Consider the following 15,443-nt stretch of genomic DNA (forward strand, 5'->3'; position numbering starts at 1 on the left):
CCTGTTATTTCTTCCTCTGCTATCCCGACTCCTACAAGATGTTGCTTACCAGAGAGGCTTATTTCCATTCTCCACTTTGAAGGAAGCCAGTGCACTCCTGCACTCTCTGCCTTGCTTCTGGAACTTCATACCATCAGAAAGAACTTTAGAAACATTACTGGTCTACGACTAGCCAGAAACACCCTCGTTCTGGACAAGACCACCTTGGAGTCTTTTACTTGCGATAAAATGGAAGCTTCAGGACAGTAAGAAGTAGAAACGTGTTCAAAGGTCTCACTCTCCCATCCCCTATCAAATGAAGTACCAGAGAATATTTAAACAGCACCTGCAGTCTGGATAAAGGGGGGCTTCTTCAGATGCAGATCCTTCAGGCCCCAGATCTGCATGGAACCCCACTGAGTGCATGATGGTCCTTGCAGCAGCCACACTCTGTGAGTAACCAGCACAACCCTTTTCAGGGCAGGGTAGTCTTTTCCAACCTCTTGCTATTGCCATTCAGGCCAAAAGTTATGATCATCATCTTACCAGATTTGGGGCACTATGGGATAAATGTTATTCTAGTTTCAGTAGAAACGTAAAAGCAAGATTTCCAGACAAATGGGTTTTAGTTTAGGGTTTGCAAAAGTTACATGTTCTCATTCATTGTCATTGCAGTTGCCCTGCAGAGGAGCATTTAGACATTCTTGTGCTTTTCCTACAAATCTGCAATTAATAGCCACGGCCTGTTAATCCCGTTTCCCATAACTGACAGGGTCAGGAGTGTACTGAAACACCCACATGCCAGCAAGTGGCACCATTTTGAAAATATCCGCTTTTCTTGAGAACCCCATCCCCATCCTTTTATAGGTATATGACTACACTCTGCCTCAGTGACTGGTCTGGGGTTGGCAACCTCTTCATCCTGGAAATCAAAGTCCTTCCCATGGAATGAAGCTCAGGAGAGACAGCCCTTTCCTCTCCAGAGGGAAGATTTGGAAAATGTTGAGTCCAGAGCCACTGCCTGCCCCTGTGCCGATTCTATGTCCCAAGCCACCCTATAGAAAGAGAGAAGGAACCCAACACGAACAAGAAAAGCAGAGGTGAATGGTACCAAGGGGGCCCAAGTTTCTAGGGTCAGAAGTCCTGAGAAGAACCTTGGGTACGGCCTTCCAAAGGTTCTGCTTTTAAGTTGTGTTTTTCTTTTCTGATGTTGGTTTTGACTTTCTCAAGTACCCTAGCCCTTCCAATAAATATTTTTATGCTTAGGTGAATCTAAGTTTGGTTTTCTAATTCCTGGACTTCAAAGAAACTGACCTGACAAATGGGCCATAATTGATTAATCTTATCTTGACAATTGATATAATTACTATATGCCAGGAATTGTGTCAGGCCTTGAGCAAATGAAAAGAAGTAGGATGGCTTCCATCCTTCCTGTGCTCACAATGTGGAGGTGGGTAGCAGTGCAGGGAACATACCTGCATAGCACTCCTTTCTCTCAGTGCCTGGATTTACCACCCTATATGCCCATGACCCATTCTCAGGATGCTCCAGGACACTCACCCCACAGAAGTAGCAACTGCCCCTCGGCCCCTTTATATTCCTAGTGTTTAGTGCAGTCATAAAGACCTTCTGAATATTTGTTATGGGAATAAGTGAAATGCAGCCATGATAACAACAATGCCACCTTATGATTTTCAGAGCCCTTTCAGATAAATTATCTCAAATGTCAAGAATATCCAGTCCATGGAATCTTTATAGCAGAAAGTTGATGTTTATCAGGCATCACAGACACATAAAAACATCCCGTAAGACCTTCCACTTCCTTCCCTTGTCTTATCTAATCTTAATTTTGCTAAGTAGGCTTCCTTACTGGGAAAAGAATGAGCTAATGGCTGGGAGCAGGAAAGGAACAGTGATAAAAGTATCTGATTAACTTGGTTACGTTTCCTGAAAATAAAATTATTTGGTTTCTATTGAAGATGAATCTCAGGGGCTCAGGTACCTAAGAGCGTGATCCTCCAAAAGTGACCTGAGAGCCAAAGTTCAGGGTCTGCAAAGTTGCAACCCCAACGTCCCATTCACTCACTCATTCATTAAGCTCTGTTGGGTGCCCTTATGTACCAAGCATCATGGTAATTGTAATTGTCGGCACTCTCATGAGTTCACAACCTATTACAGTGGTTCTCAAGTTGACGTATACCCTGAAATCACTGGGAGAGCTTTAAAAAATACTGATACCTGAATCCCACCCCCCAGAAATTGTGATTTCATTAGTGTGGGGTATGATCTGGATATTTGGAGTTTTAAAATGTCCCCACGTGATCCTAAACATTCAACCAAGGCTGAGAACCACTGGTCTAGGAGAGAAAGATGAGTAAGCCTGGGATTATTGGAAAGGGTTTAAACCCATCATGCACTGGGACCCCGTGAGGCCCTCTCCACTCAGGCTTATAAGACCCTGTGCAGCTTCACAGAGGAGGCAGCTGAGACCCAAGGGATCAGGATCAATCAGGTGATAATGTTTGGAAAATGGGAGAAGAATATTCTGAGCAAAAAGAACAGTAAATGTCACAGGAAAGTGCACTGAAGAGAGGTGTTGAACAGAAATGACAGCAAAAGGGAGATAGGAAGTGATAAAAATCACGCTTGATGAGGTGAGCAAAGATCAAAACACAAGAATTGAAGTTTTGAGATGTAATTCTGAAGGCAGCGGGCGCTCGCTACAAAGCATGCTGCAGGAGAACGAAGGCTGGGCTGCGTTAGAGACTGCCCCGCCTGAAGCCGTCACTCATCAGAATGGCTCCGATGGCCACGCCTATAAATAGGGCAGCCCCATAGCAGCAAGGTTAATGTGGAATGGTGATTGTGTTCGTGATTTATTTTTCTTTTTAAAATCTCCTCTATACCTAGTCATAGTGTTTGATATATTTATAGGCTTCCTTTCCTCCCCAGGAGATCAAACTCACTGCACCATCCCGTTAACCTTCACTTGGCATCCCTAAAGGAGATGGCAAGGTAAGTAATATTAGGGAAAATTTTAAAACACTTAAAGTTTGAAAGACTTGCCAGAAATACAGTACAATAACCTAAGAAAACACCAAATTCTGGGGCTGCTTTTTCCTCCAGTTCTTAGGGTCCTATTTACCCGCAAGATGATGTTGTGGAGAACAGGTCAGCTTGGAGCATTTTTGCAGAGCAGGGTAGTGCTGAGTTTCAAGCTAACCTGCACTTAGAAAAAAATCAGAGGGGAATGAAATTGCTTTTTGCTCAGGGAAGCTCGTCCAATTTCAGTTCCAGGGGAAATAGTTAATTCATGAGGCGAGCTGTGAGAGAAATGAATGCACTGGTTCCCAGAGGAAAAGGGATCTGGCCAACTCTCTAACTGCTAATACAAATTTTAGGCTATTTTACATTTGCCCTCATGGGGGAGAAACTAGATATCGCTTATCTAAAACTAAAACATTTTGAGTTGGATCCGACCTGGTAGATTTTTGCTAACTCAGCCACCACACGTTGAGGTTGGCCCATTTATTCGGTTTTGAGTCAGTCAACTGTGTTCCCCAGCAAACTGCTAGCTCTGTCAGGGAGGCCCAGATCTGATTTTTGGCTGCTCTTGCCTGTATAAAGTTCCCTCTCACTTGAGCACCTGGACAAGGTAGTTTCAATTCACTTTCCGTTCCAGCCTGAGTTCAGACAAAGAAGTCAGAGTATGGGTTAGACCAGTGCTTCCCACGCTGTAAGATACCCCCAAGTTACCTGGGGACCTTATGAGGGTGCAGACCCCACAGTCTGCCCTTCTGCCAACTTTTTGGTGGTGATGCTGCTGCAGGTGCAGGAACCATGCATTTTCTCTACCTGTTCTGAAGCTTTGAGGTGACCTCTCCTCTCAAAACCATCTTCCCCATCAACCTGCTTCAATTTCTATCATTAGAGAATCTCTGAGTCTCAAAGGCCTTTTGCCCTTCCAGAGTCTCCTTTTTAAAACACTTTCCCTGGAGGATTAACATTTGATGCTCTCTCAGCTAACAGTATCAGGGATTAGGTTTCAATTGGTTGAAATCCAAACCAAAATAGAATGAGTTAGCACTGTGGATACTAAAAGGACAAAGGCAGCAGGGAATAGAGAAAGGGACTCATTAATGACACAATCTTCCCCAGTGAAAGGGAAACTAACAAACAAATAAAAACAAAGCCACTCTTTCTGTCCTCAGAGGAGTTTCAAACCAGAGGGCGTTACCTAGAACACACTGGAGAGTCATAGCCTTGGAGCTAAAATCCCACTGTGCCCTAGGATTCGGACTGGAGGCAAATTATGTAACCTTCTTAATTAGCTCCCTAATTTGTGGAATGGCTATGACAATACCTATCATCCACCTGGTGTTGACGTGAGGGTTAAATGAGATTTTCCATCTTAAATATTGCCAAGCAGCTAGTATAGTAGCCCCAATAGTCATTCAAAATATAATCCAAATGTAACTAACACAACTGGTGAAGTTTGCAAAGTTCAGATTAGTAGAAGGACTCAAGAAGGACTTTAGGGATCCAGTGATCTCCAGTCTGGGGATGAAGGGGATATCGTTGATCACACAATTTGTCCTGTCAGATCTTGTGTTCTATCTCAGCTCTCAGCCTGGAATGATGTCCTTTCTTCAATGACTGTCCCTGTTGAATTTACTTGTAGAGTTTTCCTCTAGAGAAATGTCGTATTCAAGAAGAAAAACTGCCCTAGCAGTTACTATGGATCCCTGTTGGTATACCTTGCTTAATTAGAAGGCAACACTGGAAATCGATTACTTCACTTGCCAGTTACTAGTTGACCTTGTGCAAATAACTAACTTTCTCAACCTTGGTTTCCTGTTCTGTGAAGTGGGAGGGACAGCAGCTGTCTCAGAGGGCCAAGGTGTGGCTTAAATGAAGGATTGTATATGGCCCCTCAGTCACTGCAGATGGCAGGCCCCCTCTTCCTCGAAATCCCCCGTCAAGATCACTTCAGCCCATGCGACACATGGACAAGTCCCTTGGGAGCAAACAGACCATGCTAAAGATTGATTCTGGCCTGATTTCTTCATTTTCCCCCTAAACTTGAAATGTTCACTCCTGTCCTCTCAACCCTTGCCCACGCTGATGCTGCCAGTTTCCCCCCAAATTGCAGCAGCCCAAAGAACTGTTGGAGAAGCTGAGTTGAATGTGATGTTTTAGGGCTGTTCTTTTTGAACAATAGATCCAAACAGGAAAAATTCACATGTCTAAGGAGGTCAGCATCCCAGCCACTCAACCTCAGGGTGGGAACCACTCCCAGGAAATGCACAATACTGATGGGGGCACAGTGAGGCCTGGAGAGGGGCTCTCCTTCTTCCCCCTGGAACTCAGCTGGCCCCAAGCCAAGAATTGGGAATCAAAATTGCCAACATATGGTTTGTTTCCCAACAAGTGATGTTCAATTAGGCCATGACAATTTTTCTAAAACCCCATTTAATATAAATTTTGTTTTATATGAGCTAGCAGATGGGGTCAGAGGCTGTAGAGCAGAATGTCTGTATGGTACGTGGTAAGTCATGTTGGTAGGGTGACAGGCCCCATGTGTCTATGGGGGGTAGGGAGCTGTTAAAACAAATAGGAAGACAATCAGGACCACCTAGGTATTTTGAAGGTGAAAAACAATCCTAATCTGGAAACCTAGGGGTTGTTAATCTGATTTTTCTCTTTTTTTTTTTTTTTTTTTTTTTGAGCTGGGAAATGCAGTGTGAAGATACAGTGGAATAGAGCACCACCTTTATCAATGCTCTTATCCTCTTGGGGCCTCAGTTTTCTCATTCAGAAAATGAGTTGTGTTTTGGGTCGGAGATGGTGAAGAGATGTCTCCCCATGTGCTAACTCTAACCTGGGGCACTGGCTGCCATGGGGTCTGGCCTGAGAAGTCTGAAGCTCCAGCTGGACTGGTGTCACAACAGATACTTAATATCTGTCATGAGTCTGGGGTAGAGTTGGCCATAGCTGTGCGAAACACTTGCAACACATGGACATTAGATGGTCTCGGAAGTCCCTTGCATTCTTAGTAATTCTTGGGTCTAATTCACCCACCATAGGCTGAAGGGCACAGGCAGAGGAGGAGCCAGAGAAGACTAGACTGGGAGACCCAAGAGAGAGGAGTCACCTAGAGATCACTAGGAGCATAGCTTTGGCTAAAAGACATCTTGAAGTTTGACTTGCCTTGTCACTAAACACCACTCACAAATTCAAGCTCAGGCAATAGGTGTGACACAGAGACCAAAAAACATTTTTTTAAACAACAAAGATACAGGTCCTCATGGTTCCCGGACTCTTGGCACCTATGATGAGTTGAATGGTGGTCCCCCAAAAGATTTTTCCGCTTCCTAATGCCCAGAACCTATGATTTTGAAAAAGGGTCTTTGCAGAAGTAATTAAGTTAAAGATCTTGAGATGTGATCAACCTGGATTACTCAGGTGGACCCTAAATCCAATATCAAGTGTCCTTATAAGAGACAGGAGAGAAGGCACAGGAAGAGGAGGAGGCACTGTGACTACAGAGCAGAGATCGCAGCGACACAGTCAAGGAGGCCAAGGAGTGCTGACAGCCACCAGCAGCTGGAAAAGGCAAGGAAGGATTCTCCCCTGGCCTCCAGAACTGTGAAAGAATTAATTTCTGTTGTAAGGCAACAAGTTTGAGGTGATTTTTACAGCAGCTACGGGAAATTAGTACAGCAGCCTGAGGAGTAATAGTGGCCACAGAGTGGCTTAGGTGGGCCAGAGGAAGAGGCAGGGCAGTGGCTTTGTGGAGAAGACATCAGCCCAGATCCTCACCATTCCTTCCTCCCTCCCATGCCCTCCTTTACACAAGATCTCTTCTGTAGCCCCCATGTAAGCTGTTCCTGCTTGGATTCTTCTGGGGCTTTCCACTCATCTGCCCCATCTTGGCCCTCAAATGGCCTCATCCAGTCCACCCGTCATGCCAGCCTTGACCTTGGCCAAGTTTTATAGTCAAACTCATCTACCAGCTTAATCATTAATCATAACTCTCTTTGTACAGAATGCTCCTGGCCATGTTGGAAAACACACTCTCAAGCTAGATGCCCTCCCCTTTATTACCCAATGACAGCTTACAACTGCATGCAAAATTACTGCCAAGACTACCAGCATTTGGCAGCTGAGGAATGGAGCAAAGGAGGAACTCAAAAGCAAGCGAACTCCCTTTTACCATGTTTGATAAGCATACATCCCTCTCTAATTTGCAGTAAATAATGGGCAAAGGGGTCATTTCTGAAATTTCATCGTTATGGCCTCAGAATTACAATCTATAAGGACAGCGATTCACAGTAGGAACAAGTGGACCAAACCATGAATTTCTTTTGATGCTGTTGTCCTTGCCCTACCTTTTTCAATGCTGTGTATTGCTTGACCATGCTGAGAAAATCTGGATTTCACCATATAGCAGCCCTCTCCACCAACCCAGGAACTTGCATAGTCTCACTTCCACTTTTCGTTTCATGCCCAGCCCCTTGTTTATACTGAGACTTCTCTAGGACAAACTGTCCTGTGAGCTCTGCGTCCCCACCACTCTCACGGCAAGGGGCTAATCTGGTTCGCATCTCTTACTTTGTGAGAGTTGTGGTAAGGAAAGCCCAGGCCGCAGATTCTAGTTACCATATGTTACCATGTGATATCATGTATTACTGTAGTCTACTATTTACCATCTGGGTGATGTGGAGCGTTTACTTAAAATCTGGTTGGCACTGGCTTCTCATCTTTGAGAAATGAGTTACAACAGCTTCCTTACATGATTACAATGAGAATCGACAGGGGTGCCTGGGCGGCTCAGTCAGAGGAGCATCGGCCTACGGCTCCGGTCATGATCCTGGAGTCCCGGGACATTGGGCTCCCCACTCAGCAGGCAGTCTGCTTCTCCCTCTGACCCTTCCCCCTCTCACGCGCTCTCTCTTTCTCAAATAAATGAACACAATCTTTAAAATATGAGAATCAACGTATCTGATCCAGGGCGTGACACTTCTGAAGTCCTCAGGAAATATTAGCTACCATGACTCCCATTGCTATTATTGTGATCATTGCCATTACTGCCCTCCCCCAACGATACATAATCCCTTACGTTCCCCTCCACCATTTCTGCTTGCTTCCATGTGTGCTCATATAATGACTGAGGGAGGGATGAAGACAGGAGAAGAAATGTAAGGGAAAACTTGGTGCCTGCTGGATCAAAAGAGGTCTGAGCCATTCAAGGACTAGGAGATGCATTTGAATCTCAACCTCTTTGATTATCTGTTTCATATTCTGTCCACAGAGTCCTTGTTAGATGGTTTTACTTCAGAAATCACAGCAGCCCAACTGGCACTGGACTTTGTTTCCAAAACCACCAACTGGCATATGAAATAAACACCAGCTCAAGAAACCCTTTTGTTTTGTGAACAATGAGACATGTGACTCCAGAATCACCCATTATGGATAGCCTCAATCCCTCCCTTCTAACTGACACCACCACTGGTGTCCTTTGGCCAAGGGCAGAGGGAAGGACTTCTGCTTCTGTCTCCACCAGCCTAATATTTGTCCACTGAAAGCCCCAGCCTTGTCCACCTTGGCGTGCTGGCTCAGTGCAGCACTTTAAACCATGATACCTCACACTGTACCCCTCCACCGCCTCAGCTCAGACTCCTCCCCTCAACCCGCCCACCTCTGCCCTTACCTCTCCATTCAGCCATGCTCTTCTGTAACTCTACACACCTGGTTCTTGACAAAAATGCAGGTTATTAATATTGCCTCTGAGCTCCTTAGGCCAACTTCATTCAGCCTTCCTGGTTGTTCCCACCAACTTAACCCCAGCTCTATTCTAAGTGGGAGCAAGACTCTGGGAAGTATGCCTGGCCATCCAGGCGGTGCCCCGAGTTCCTCCTGCAATCTCATCATCACCCTAGTCAAAAACTGACTTTCCACCATAATGTCAACCAATCTCATAGAAGTGTGTCTGATGAACTTGTCACATGGCCCCATAAATGACAGATGAGAAAGCAAAGGCACTACCCTTGAGACAGGTAACCCCCTAGGCATTCCCTCCCCCAAGAGGCATTCTTCACAGTCCTCTGTTGGCCAAAACATTGGGTAGGTTTGTACCTCCCCCAAAGTGGGTTATTTCAACAAAGGTCAGTCAGTCAATCAGTGTATTAGTTTGCTAGGGCCAACCTAACGAAGTATCACAAATGGAGTGGCTTAAACAACAGAAATTTAGTGTCTCGCTGTGCTGGAGGCTCAAGTCTGAAACCAAGGTGTCAGCATGCTTGCTGCCTTCTGGGGGCTATGAGGGACCGAATCCTTCCCATGCCTCCAGCTTCTGGTGGTCTTAGGCAATCCCCAGCTTGTAGATGGCGCTCTCCCTGTGTCTTCATGTCATCTTCTTTCTGTACAGACCTGTCTGTGCGTCCAAATTCCCCCATTTTATAAGGACATTAGTCATATTGGGTTAGGGACCACCCTAATGACCTCCTCTTATTTTGATCATCTGCAAAGACCCTATTTCCAAATAAAATCACATTCACAGGGTCTGGGGGTTAGAACTCCACCATCTTTTGTGGAGACACAATTCAACCCGTAACACTTAGGTACAGCATATCCTATTTATGTCAAGGATGCATTCCCAAAGACCTCTTGGAACTTAAAGCTCTCATAATTAACTTTCCTAAAGGAAAAACAATAGTTGAGGGCACGGTGGAAGGACTTATTATCTCAAAATGTATCTATTCACAAACATGTAACATGTTTGCCCTTCCATATTTCTTTTTTCTTCTCTCAGTATTTTCTCTAATATTTCCCTTTGAGAGTTCACTGAATTTACTGCTTGGCCTGTCTCAGTGGTTGTCCGGCTTCTGTAATGACGTTTTATGTAACTTGCACTGCAAAGTCACTGATTTCAAGACCTGGTTTTCAGCACTCACATGAGCCATATGACTTAATGACATCTTGGATGATATTGTTCTGTGATTCGGAAAGCTTTAAATGCTTAAGTAGCAATGAATATTAAAATAACAGCACAAAAGTGACCAAAATATTTTGCAGAAATTCTGGTGCATGGGAACATGAGGGTGACCCACAGTCCACTGACAAAGGAGGCAGGGTGTTGCCATCAAGCAGCCAAAGTGACACTGTCAAACGTGAACACGGCATATAGTTCATGTGCCCCCCTGCTTTTAAATTGTGTAATTTTTTTTTTTTAGTTTGAGGAATGTATTTTTTTTTTCAATTTAGGTAACCAACTGAGATAATTGAGATAACCAATACTTAATCTATAACGGGGTGCCTAAGAGATTCCTCTTAGGCAATATTTTCAGGTCACACTATCTCAAATTCACATAGTTCAAATTTGCATTAAGTGCCATTGGACTGTGTAATAAGCACCTTTACTTCAGTAAAAAGAATCACAGAGCAAAACTGCCCAGAGGAAGAAAGGCAGAGGGAAGCAACATGTCTAGTTACAGGGGCCAGCCTTGTGTCGATTAGGAATAAATGGGTTTTAGCCATGTCTCTGGCCCTTGGTCTTTAAATTATTTATTCCTTCATCCTCTCTGCCTGGCTCTGAAGTCTACTAACAAAAGAAAAACTACCTTTATTATATGATTTTTTTTTTGTCCTCTCCTGCCTCCAGCCACCAAGATAGGCCTTGCTATAAATGTTAAGCTCCTAAAGCAGAATGACACGAAGGTGACATGGGGCCATTGAGTAGTCAGCAGTGCTGTGCTATGGGAGGCCACAGGTCAGGAATCCTGAGACTTGGCTTTCAGTCTTGGCTCTGCCACTAAGTTATGCTTCCTGGAATGATTTGTTTAATTTCTCTGGGCTTCCATGTCTCTGTAGTGAATTGTTTTGTACGTTTTTGTTAAAAGGATGAAAAGCCAAAGACTATAGACAAGATGCACAACTATTTTCTTATGGAGAAAAGCAGCATGGGTCATGTGAAGGGAATCTCAGATCATGAGCCCTCTCTTCTCCCTACTAAATCCATGGTCCTCTCAAGTCCTCAGGTGGAGCTGAGGTCTCATGTGCCACAGGAAAACCCTGGGGCTGCTCTCACTGGTTTTGCCAATGGTCTCATTATGAATGGCCTCACCTGCCCCACCCTACCCCTGCTTTCATCTACACCTTCACCCGGCCCTGGTGGGGAAGGAAGGCTTATCTTTTTAGGACATTGTGCTGACCCTGACTTTGATTGCCTGGCAGGTCCTGGACAGGCCCACCCATTGGCTCCTGAATAGAAGGGCCCTAGGTAGACACGGTGTCCACATTTTCTGAACCAAAACTCGTGATTTGTTTCACGAGAGACTTATGAATTTTCAAAGTAAAATAATTAAAAAATATGAAAATCAAATATTTAATTTAGCCTCTAATTAATTGCCTTAATCAAAAAGGAACAAAATTACATTAGATTCATCTACCTAAGGAAACCCAGAATGAGTCACATGGCCACACACTTCCCCTTTCTGGTGAGGAACTAGAATCCTCTCCTCCTACCCAACTGCTCTCTGTTGCTAATTCCTTAGCCAAGCCCCATTTCTCTTTTTCCAAAATTCTTTCCTCTCTACATAAAGGAAGAAATTAATTTTCAGCTCCTGGAAAATAAACAAAAGGCAGAATACATCTTTTCCCGGTTTTTAGAAATTTCAATTTAAAAACATGTTCTGTTTGTAGAGCAAAGTCTTGTTATTTTCACTCCATCTTCAACAGCGGCGCTTTCCAGAAAGCTTTGGAATTGTACCTTTTGGTTTCATCTTTAACATCTGGATGGGTTTGTTTATGTTTGGTTGTTTCTCATCCTATGAGGGTGGGAGTGGAGAAAGAGAGGCATTCAATACTCAGCTCTTGCCTGCCCCACCAGCACTGGCAGCAACTGATATCAGTAAAGGAGAATGACCTGGGGTTCCAACCTCTGTGAACCAGGTTTCCTCTAGAGCTGATGCAAAAGTCGGAGGCGGGAGGGAGGGGTTGCAGTCAGGAAGACAGTGCCTTGTCTTTGCAAGGTGCAGTGGGGACAAATGACTTCTTAAGGAAGCAAAAAAGGCCTCAAAGGCGTGAGTATCATCCTATTTTCTTCTGGAAATAGTGCTCAGAAGAGGGCTGATGAAGAGGTCAGAACACACAGTTATTTTAGAGCCATTCGACAATTTTTTTCTGTACTCAACCAAAAGGTCATTAAAATTGCCAGCAGCTGATGTTACATGCCAACTTGTTTGCAGGAGAAACCAATTCTTACAAAGCCCTCTTGTCTCTGATCGGTTTACTGTCGTGACAGCTTTCAGATAAGAGGAAGAAGCAGATGTTTCTCACGCTCTGACTTCAATGGGCTTCCCACTGACCCCTCCAGCAGCAGAGATCTGATTTAAGCCCAGTGAGTGCCTCTGAACCAAAGTGCTGCCTCCCCTCTGGCATCTGGTCCCAGACCCCAAGCCTCTCTGGCACAATCAGTGGAACCAGGACACGGTCTCTTCTAAGTTGTGTTTGGTGGGTTTTTTTGTTTTTGTTTTTTTTTTTTTTAACAGAGAAATTATATTTTTCTGGTTTTGAAAATAACTGAGAGCTTGCAGCACTAACTCTCAAGGTGAACTTGGCCAGCCGAAGCCCAGTTGTAGACTCTGTGACCTGCCAACTTGAGTGACAGGCTGTTTACGCTCATTAGGAGACTCTAAGAATTGAAGGCCTCTGGATTTCTTGATTTTGGGGGGATACTTTTAAAAAATAGAGTGTTTTTTTTAAAAAGGGCATCATTTAGGAATCATCCAACTATCTTATGATTCCTAATCTGTGTATTTAAACTAATGTGGAGTTTATCAATACAGTAGAGGCATTGGTGATTAATAGTAGTGAGGAGCCATAAAGGTTCAGAATGTGTAGTCATTTAGAGGGCAGCACAGTACAGTGGTTAAGGCCCAGGATCTGGAGCCAGCCCACATTTGAACCGTGGCTCTGTGACCTTGGACAAGTGACTTGCCCTCTCTGAGCCTACTCCTCCACCTGTAAAAATGGCAGGAGAAAAGTACTTTTGCACAACATTGTTTTGAAGGTCAAGACCCAAGCATCAGTATTTTTCAAAACATCAAGATGATTCTCATGTGCAGCCAAGCTCTCCAGCCAGGGGTACCCCCTGCCTGTGGCCTTTGGCTGCTCCTCAGAGAATGATGAAGTGGAGGAGGCCGGATTCGATGGGACACCTGGTAGGCTGAGAGGATGGCAAGCGAAGTCCTGCACAAGCTTCTCTTCCACAGGCACTGCGTGCAGGGAAGGGGTCCTCTCTGCCCTCGTGTGCCAGGCACAAAAAAACCAAAGTCCTCCAACAGCGCCACCAGCCCAAGGCACAGCCATGGCCTTCCCACACGCTAGGTGGGGTAGCTCTGCTCAAAGTGTACCAACTGCGGAGTGCCTTTTCTGTGCTGGGAGGCTGAGGGCCAGGGAGGTCTGGCAGGACTCCCGCCAGGTGTAGCTTTAGCCACAAGTCTCAAAATTGGGTGCTTGCAGCAGTTTGTAGTGGAATGTTCCTTTGATGACTTCCATATAGCTGTAACCATGCCTCCTCAGCAAATAAGAGCCTCCTCATTATTTCATAACCGTTGATATAAACAATTTCGACTGAATTTGAAATCCAGTTGCATTATCAAGGCATTTTCAACCTAATGTTTGTCAATGAAAGAAAAGTAAGAGCTGTTTTGATTCTTCAAATACCATTTTTAATTATTGTTACATGGTTTTAAGATTTTTATTTGTAACCTTGAGGATAATGGTTTTTGTCAAGAATTTTTAAAGATCATCATTTAAAATCTTGGCCAGAAACTGCATGCATAAAACCTGATTTTTTAGATTCCATGTGGAAGTTTTATACAAATTCATTTTCATAACATAATTATGTAATATAAAAAATTTATTTTTTTCACCAATAATCATGAAGGTACCCCCAAATACCCTCTAGCATTTCCCAGTGTGCTGAGCAAACACTGTTTTCTGTGTGTGTCATGATGGGTCAGGAATCGTGGCCTTAAAGAGAAACTTTTGTGTGAAACATATGCAAGAATGTTTATAGTGAAACAGAAACCACCCAAAAGTCCATCAGCAATACAGTGGATAAATGATGGTGTGCTCATTCATTGGAATAGGTTGCAGCAGGGGAAATCAATGCATTTCAGCAACATGTCAACATGAATGAATCTCAAAACCTTCCTATTACATGAGGAAAAAAAGCAAGTCACCGAAAACCTACAAAGTTCAAAAATAGGCAAAACCAAACAATATATTTGGGGGAGAGAGGATTCATGATATTTTGAAGGGAAAATAGGGCCATCCATTCATTCATTCAAGTCTGCTCAGACCTCAGAGACTTGATGTTTGTTTTTTCTACCTGAATCCCCTTTCCCCAGAGTGATTCGGTTTGTCTTTCCCTGCAATTAGGTCTCTGTTCAAACAGTGCTTTATCTGTGTGAGGTCTTCCCAGACCAACTGACATAAAATCCTGCAAAAGAACATGCAACATACACACACCTAGCAATGTACACATGCATACACCACACACAAATACACGTGCACACATTACACACAAATACACATACATCTCTTACCCGCCTTATTTGACTTTTCTTCATAGAATTCAATACATGGCATACAGATTTGTTTCCTTTCTATCTCACCCCAGCCCCCAAGAGGGCAGGAACTTATTCTATTCACTTCAGTCTCTCCAGCACCCAGAACCATGGCTGGCACATACTAGGAGTTCAGTTAAAATCTATTGGCTCCAAATGAGCATTTATTTAGCACTTACTTCCTCCCAGTCTACCAAGTTCTGCTGCAGGTACAAAATTTAGAGTCCCCAACTTGGGTATATAAAAATGAAACTTCGTTTTGCCATAATTGCATTTTATTTTGTTCTCAAACCCCAATTTTCCCTGGTTGAGAAAAATCTAAAACTTTCCATTCCAAGGCAAATCTTTCCCTTTGGGGTTTTCCCTCAGGCTCTCCTTTCAGTAAATGGCCATTATAATATTTTGTCCCACTCATCACCTGGCCCTTGTCCCCCCCCCCCCTTGAAGATGAGTTAGTTCCCGGGGCATGGACGCTTACACTGCACTGGGAGGGCCCACCTCCTTGTCCTCCTATGCAGCCTGCCGCATGCTGACATCTATGACAGTGTCACTTGTCCTGCTAGATCTTTGTTCATAGACATCTGTCTCCACCGTACCCACTGATGAAATATTTGAATTCCTCCTCCGCTCTCTGCTCTCAGGAGCCACCCACAGTCCTGATTATTTTTGTTCTGACCACATGGCAGCTCCACCACCTGTGAGCCCCTCTGAGGGGCAGAGGCAACTTTTAGATAACTTCCTGAACCACCCAAGAATTGCAAGAGACCCAGGAAAAGGGATGCAAAGGCTTTTCTCTCACACCATCTCATGTCTACTGCACCTTTCCCA

General features: G+C 44.2%; 1 long non-coding RNA gene across 1 annotated transcript in view; it reads left to right on the forward strand.

Annotated features, from left to right (window-relative positions):
- Positions 1-12,625, forward strand: part of LOC148110369 (uncharacterized) — a 117,206-nt gene extending 104,581 nt beyond the window's left edge. Inside the window, exons 5-6 of the long non-coding RNA XR_015723904.1 lie at positions 2,932-2,994; positions 12,284-12,625. This is a non-coding gene — a long non-coding RNA (uncharacterized LOC148110369). The remainder of the gene's footprint in view (positions 1-2,931; positions 2,995-12,283) is intronic.
- The last annotated feature ends 2,818 nt before the right edge of the window (positions 12,626-15,443 follow it).

This window comes from Ursus americanus, chromosome 3, assembly GCF_024610735.1.
Source record: "Ursus americanus isolate L20-20 chromosome 3, mUrsAme1.1.p, whole genome shotgun sequence".
Taxonomy (NCBI): domain Eukaryota; kingdom Metazoa; phylum Chordata; class Mammalia; order Carnivora; family Ursidae; genus Ursus; species Ursus americanus.